Raw genomic sequence first — 6,514 nt, 5'->3', positions numbered from 1 at the left:
TTGGTGGCAGTTACTTCAGCTCGTAGAGTCAGTGAGCTTCAGGCCCTGGTAGCCCAGGCCCCTTACACCAAATTTCATCATAACAGAGTAGTTCTCCGCACTCACCCTAAGTTCTTGCCAAAGGTTGTGTCGGAGTTCCATCTGAGCCAGTCAATTGTCTTGCCAACATTCTTTCCCCGTCCTCATTCCTACCCTGCTGAACGTCAGCTGCACACATTGGACTGCAAGAGAGCATTGGCCTTCTATCTGGAGCGGACACAGCCCAACAGACAGTCCGCCCAATTGTTTGTTTCTTTTGATCCCAACAGGAGGGGAGTGGCTGTGGGGAAACGCACCATATCCAATTGGCTAGCAGATTGCATCTCCTTCACTTACGCCCAGGCTGGGCTGGCTCTTGAGGGTCATGTCACGGCTCATAATGTTAGAGCCATGGCAGCGTCGGTAGCCCACTTGAAGTCAGCCACTATTGAAGAGATTTGCAAAGCTGCGACGTGGTCATCTATCCACACATTCACATCTCATTACTGCCTGCAGCAGGATACCCGACACGACAGTCGGTTCGGGCAGTCAGTGCTTCAGAATCTGTTCGGGGTTTAGAATCCAACTCCACCCCCCTAGGCCCATGTTTATTCTGTTCCAGGCTACACTCTCAGTTAGTTGGATAAATTATTGGTCAATCTCAGTTATGTCCTCGCCGGTTGCGAGCACAATGACCATGTTTGTTGTTTTGAGTGAGCCTGGGGGCTAGGGATACCCCATCAGTGAGAACAATCAGCCTGCTGTCCTCGGAGAATACCTGTAGAAGGTATTCTCCGAGGACAGCAGGCTGATTGTTCTCAACAACCCGCCCGACTCCCCTTTGGAGTGTGTCTTCCCTTGTCTTATCTTGCTACATATGGGACTGACGAACACGAGCTGGTCGGGCGGGAAGACGGCCGCGCATGCGCGGTGCGCATGGGCGCGTGAGGACTAGCAAAGGCCTTTGCTAGTGAAGTTCCGATGGGAGGGGCTGCCGTGGACGTCACCCATCAGTGAGAACAATCAGCCTGCTGTCCTCAGAGAATACCTTCTACAGTATGTAGCATTCGCTAAAGGCTATACATATTGCACAGCTATGGTATCAGCTGTCTGTAGCCTACCGGAAGAATTTCAGGATAGTGAGCAGAGACCTTACCAGAGGGATCTATCCAACAAATTGTAGTGTGGAGAGCAATTAACCCCTACCCAGAGACAGCAGTTAGAAGCAGTATTTCAAAAGTATACTGATGTGTTTTCCAGTAAACCAGGATTTACCCATTTGGCTAATCACAATGTAAACATGAGTGGCCATGACCCGCTGAATCAGGGTACCTGTCGAATATCTTGCTGAGGTGGAGAGGCAAATGAAGCATGAGAAAAGCATAGGATTTCTTCCTTTATCCACTATATAACACCCGATATTAAACGCCGTGTCTGCCGGGCTGGTCTCGGGAACTGATAGTGTCTGCTGGTCTCTCCATGTGGTGAACCTACAGGGCCATGATCCTTTGCCCTTGCTGGCTTTCGGGAACTACTGGGCCATGATCTCTGGTCTGCTGGACCACGACCCTCTGCTCACAGTGGAGTCAGGAACTGTCAAAAGCCCAGCGGGAATCTCCACAAGGGAGGTCTACTGAACCTGATCCCTGATCACGCTCCTTCCAGGGCGCACATCCCATCTTCACCCAACTTCCCCGAAGGCACCTGTTACCGACGGGTCGGGAATCGGTAAACCCATGCTGCATTCCCAGCTGAGGAGGACCGCTCACATCCCCCTCGAGCGCCGAATGAAATGAAGTTCAGCACTGTGAGGCGGCACTGAGGCAGAAGGAGTGATAAGCTCATCCCCAGTTGGTTACCGCACGGGTCTTCGGCGTCGAGGTGGGTTCAGTCTCAGAGGTCACTGGGGGAAGAGCGCTCTTGGGAGTCGGAGGAAGATCCCAGGTACTTCTCCTCAGATGAGTCCTTTGGGATTCCCTCTGAACCTTCCCCTCCGCCTGAAAGGAGACTGTCTCCTCCAGAGTACCTCTCCTTCTCCTCTTTGTACGGGGAAATGGCTCAGGCCACTCCATTCCCGTAGATGTGGAGGATGAGCCCAGGGCTGAGATGCTCAAGATCCTGGACTACACCTCTCCATCTAAAGAGGCAGTAACAGCTACTTTGCATAAGGTACTCAAGGAAGTCCTTATGCAAAACTGGCCGTTCCCTGTGTCTGGTCCCTTGATCCCTAAGAGACGATTCCCAGTATCGGATCCACGATGAATCCTGGGTTGATGAGGTCTCAGTTACCTCATAACCTCCATAGTGGTGGACTCCGTTCGCAAAAGAGCAGAGTACTAGAGACTATGCTTCGGCACCCCAGGCAGAGAAGGTAGGACCTTGGACTCTTTTGAGAAGAAGATGTATCAGGCCGCTATGCTTGCTGCCCGTATCCAGTCTTACCAGCTCTTCACGAGCATCCACTTGCGGAACTCGGTGCGGCAGCTGTCTAGTTGATTGATGCCCTTCCTTAGGAGCAGGCCAAACCTTTTCGCCAGGTGGTCAGGTAGCAGAAGGTGTTGTCATAAATTCCTGGTCTGGTATAGCGATGTGCAGACCTCCTATGACTGCAGGTCCTTGACCTAGACCATTCGGTCCAGCAGAGGATAGCGGATGGTCCTTGCCTGGGGGATAACCTTTTCGGAGAGAAGGTGGAAGATTTGGTTGACCAGATCAAGAAGCACACAGATGCTATGGCTTCTCTCTCCCACTGGATGCCTTCTGCTACACCTCTTCAACTAGGAGGTATTTTGGTGGTCATGGAATGCTCCCTATTCCTATTCTAGGTGTAGTATACACTCCTGCTTCTCATCAGCCTACTCAGTTCAGCCCCAGCACACTCGTTCTCGTCAACAACGTGCGCCCAAGGCCCCTGCTACTCCCCAGCAAAAGCCAGGGACAGGCTTTTGACTGGCTCCAAAAAAGCATAGCCGCAATACAAGTGTCTGTGCCGAACAACTTGCCAGTTGTGAGGAGGTTAATTTTTTTCACCAGTGGTGGCCTCTCATAACCTCCGACCGGTGGGTTCTTCAAATAGTCCGGTTAGGAAACACCGTCAATCTGGAGCCCAAATGTCCACTGGGAGCTCATTCGTACATCTCCCAGCACATGCAGGTACTTGCAGAGGAACTCTCCGCCCTTCTAAGGGCCAATGCGGTCAAACCCATTCCACCACGGGAAGAAGGGCTGGGATTCTATTCCAGGTACTTCCTTGTGCAAAAGAAAACGGGGGGGATGTGTCCCATCCTAGACTTAAGGGCCTGAACACATTCCTAGTGCGAGGAAAAGTTCAGGATGGTTTCCCTAGGCACCCTTCTTCCCATGATTCAGGAAAACGATTGGTTATGCTCTCTGGACTTAAAGGATGCTTACACACACATCCCAATATTTCCAGCTCACAGGAAGTATCTTCGATTTCGGCTGGGAACGCAACACTGTCAGTACCGAGTACTGCCATTTTCCTAGCATCAACTCCCAGGGTATTCACAAAGTGCCTAGTATAGTTGTAGCGTCACTACGCAGACTGGGAGTGCATGTGTTTCCTTATCTCAACGATTGGCTGATGAAGAGCACCTCGGAGGATGGTGCTAGGGAGTCCATGCGGATGACTATTCAGATGCTAGACCTACTAGGGTTTGTAATAAATTACCCCAAGTCCCATCTCACACCTGTTCAAGACTTGGAATTAATTGGAGTACTGCACGAGAACGGTTCGGGCCTATCTACCCAAGACATGGGCAGACAACCTTCTGTCCCTGCTGTCCACGGTTCAAGCATCTCAGCAAATCACAGCTCGGCAGATGTTGAGACTTTTGGGGCACATGGCCTCCATAGTTCATGTTACTCCCATGGCATGTCTACATATGAGATCTGCTGAATGGACCCTAGCTTCCCAGTGGTGTCAAGCTGTGGGAAGTCTGGATGATGTCATCCAGCTGTCCACTGACTTACTGAATTCTCTTCAGTGGTGGACCATTCGATCCCATTTGACCATGGGATGACCATTCCAAATTCCTCAGCCACAGAAAGTGCTGACAACAGATGCATCCCGCCTAGGGTGGGGAACTCATGTAGATGGGCTTCACATTCAGGGAGCCTGGTCCCCCCCAGGAAACAGGTCTTCAGATCAACCTCCTGGAGCTTTGAGTGATCTGGAATGCTCTAAAGGCCTTCAGAGATCGGCCTCTCCAACCAAATTATCTTGATTCAGGCAGACAGTCAAGTTGCGATGTACCACACCAACAAGCAGGGGGGCACCGGATCTCACCCTCTGTGTCAGGAGGCCATCCAGATGTGGCTTTGGGTGTGCCATCACGGCACGTTTCTCCAAGCTACTTATCTGGTTGGCATAAACAACAGTCTGGCCAACAGGCTGAGCAAGGTAGTGCAACCTCACAAATGGTCGCAGAGTGTGGGCATAGCCCGCAAGATCTTCCGAACGTGGGGCACCCCCTCGGTGGATCTTTTTGCCATTCAAACCAATCATAAGGTTCCTCAGTTCTGTTCCAGGCTTCAGGCCCACGACAAACTAGCGTCAGATGCCTTTCTCCTACATTGGGGAACAAGCCTTCTGTATGTGTATCCTCCCATACCTCTAGTGGGAAAAACTTCGCTGAAACTCAAGCAAGACCGCGGAACCATGATCCTGATTTCGCTCTGCTGGCCGTGCCAGATTTGTTTTCCTCCTCTTCTGGAATTGTCCTCCGAAGAACTGTGGAGATTGGAGTGTTTCCCAACCCTCATCACTCGGAACGAGAGGTCACTTCTACATCCCAACCTTCAGTCTCTGGCTCTCATGGCCTGGATTTTGAGAGCCTAGAATTTGGTTCCTTGGGTCTTTCAGAGGGTGTCTCCTGAGTTTTGCTGGCTTCTAGGAAAGATTCCACTAAGAGGGGTTATTCTTTTAAATGGAGGAGGTTTGCAGCCTGGTGTGACAGCAAGGCCATAGATCCTTTTTCTTGTCCTTCACAGCCCCTGCTTGAATACCTTCTACACTTAGTCTGGTCTCAAGACCAATTCCGTAAGGGTTCACCTTAGTGCGATTAGTGCTTATCATCACTGTGTAGAAGGTAGCCTATCTCTGGACAGCCTTTAGTTGTTAGCTTCATGAGACGTTTGCTTTTATCAAAGTCCCCTATGAAACCTCCGCCAGTGTCATGGGATCTCAACGTCGTTCTCACCCAGTTGATGAAAGCTCCTTTTGAGCCATTGAATTCCTGCCATCTGAAGTACTTGACCTGGAAGGTCATTTTCTTGGTGGCTGTTACTTCAGCTCATAGGGTTAGTGAGCTTCAGGCCCTAGTAGGGATGCACCTTATACTAAATTTCATCACAACAGAGTAGTCCTCTGCACGCACCCTAAGTTCCTGCCGAAGGTGGTGTTGGAGTCCATCTGAACCAGTCGATTGTCTTGCCAACATTTTTTTACCTGTTCTCATGCTCACCCTGGCGAAAGCAGCTTGCACACTTTGGACTTCAAGAGAGCATTGGCTTTTTACATGGAGCAGATGAAGCCCTTCAGACAGTCCACCCAGTTTTTTGTTTCTTTTAATTCCAAAAGGAAGGGAGTCGCCATCGGAAAACGCACAATCTCCAATTGGCTAGCAGATTGCATTTCCTTCGCTTATGTCCAAGCTGGGCTGACCCTGTAAGGCCATGTCATGGCTCATAATGCCATGGCTACGTCGGTGGCTCACGTAAAGTCGGCCTCCATTGAAGAAATTTGCAAAGCTGCAGCGTGGTCTTCAGTCCACACATTCACATCACACTACTGCCTTGAGCAGGACACCCGACGCGACAGTCGGGCCTGGAGAATCTGTTTGGGGTTTAGAATCCAACTCCACCCCCTCCCCCAGGCCCATTTTTTTCTATTCCAGGCTGCACTCTCAGCTAGTTGTACATAGTTTTAGGTTAATCTCAGTTATGTTCTCGCCGTTGCGTGGCCCAATGATGTAAGAATGCTTCTTAATGAGGGCCACAACCTCCTCCAGCTTGTCCTTAGAAAGGTTGTCCCCTCGGTATGGAATGCCCACCAATCTCTCCTGAACCAGTGGGTTGAGGTCAGAGATGTGCAGCCATGAGAATCTACTTTCACCCAAAGTGTGCCTACTCAACTCCAATGTGTCGTTATGCCTGTGAGAAATGAATTTTTCTTTATTTGAAAGACCTCAGCATGGGTAGAAGTGACCTATGCGGTTTCAATGTCGCTTAAACATACCCCATATTGTTACTGGTCTTTGTCTTTTTTTTGTTTAATTGCGTGAATTGCATACATTTTTCCTTTTTCTTATTTTTAAGACTTTAACTTCAAATTAATGTTTATATAAAGCTGTACTTAGCTTATCAATGATGTCAGCTGTAGAGGGTTTTTCAATCCGACATGGCACATGTTTCGCCGTCATGCGGCTTTCTCAAGGATAGCCCCCTCTTAGGTAGCTCTCACTGACGTGCTGACTGC

The sequence above is a fragment of the Microcaecilia unicolor genome, chromosome 1 (genome assembly GCF_901765095.1).
Source record: "Microcaecilia unicolor chromosome 1, aMicUni1.1, whole genome shotgun sequence".
In the NCBI taxonomy this organism is placed as follows: Eukaryota; Metazoa; Chordata; class Amphibia; order Gymnophiona; family Siphonopidae; genus Microcaecilia; species Microcaecilia unicolor.
Note: the sequence above shows the minus strand (reverse complement) of the source record.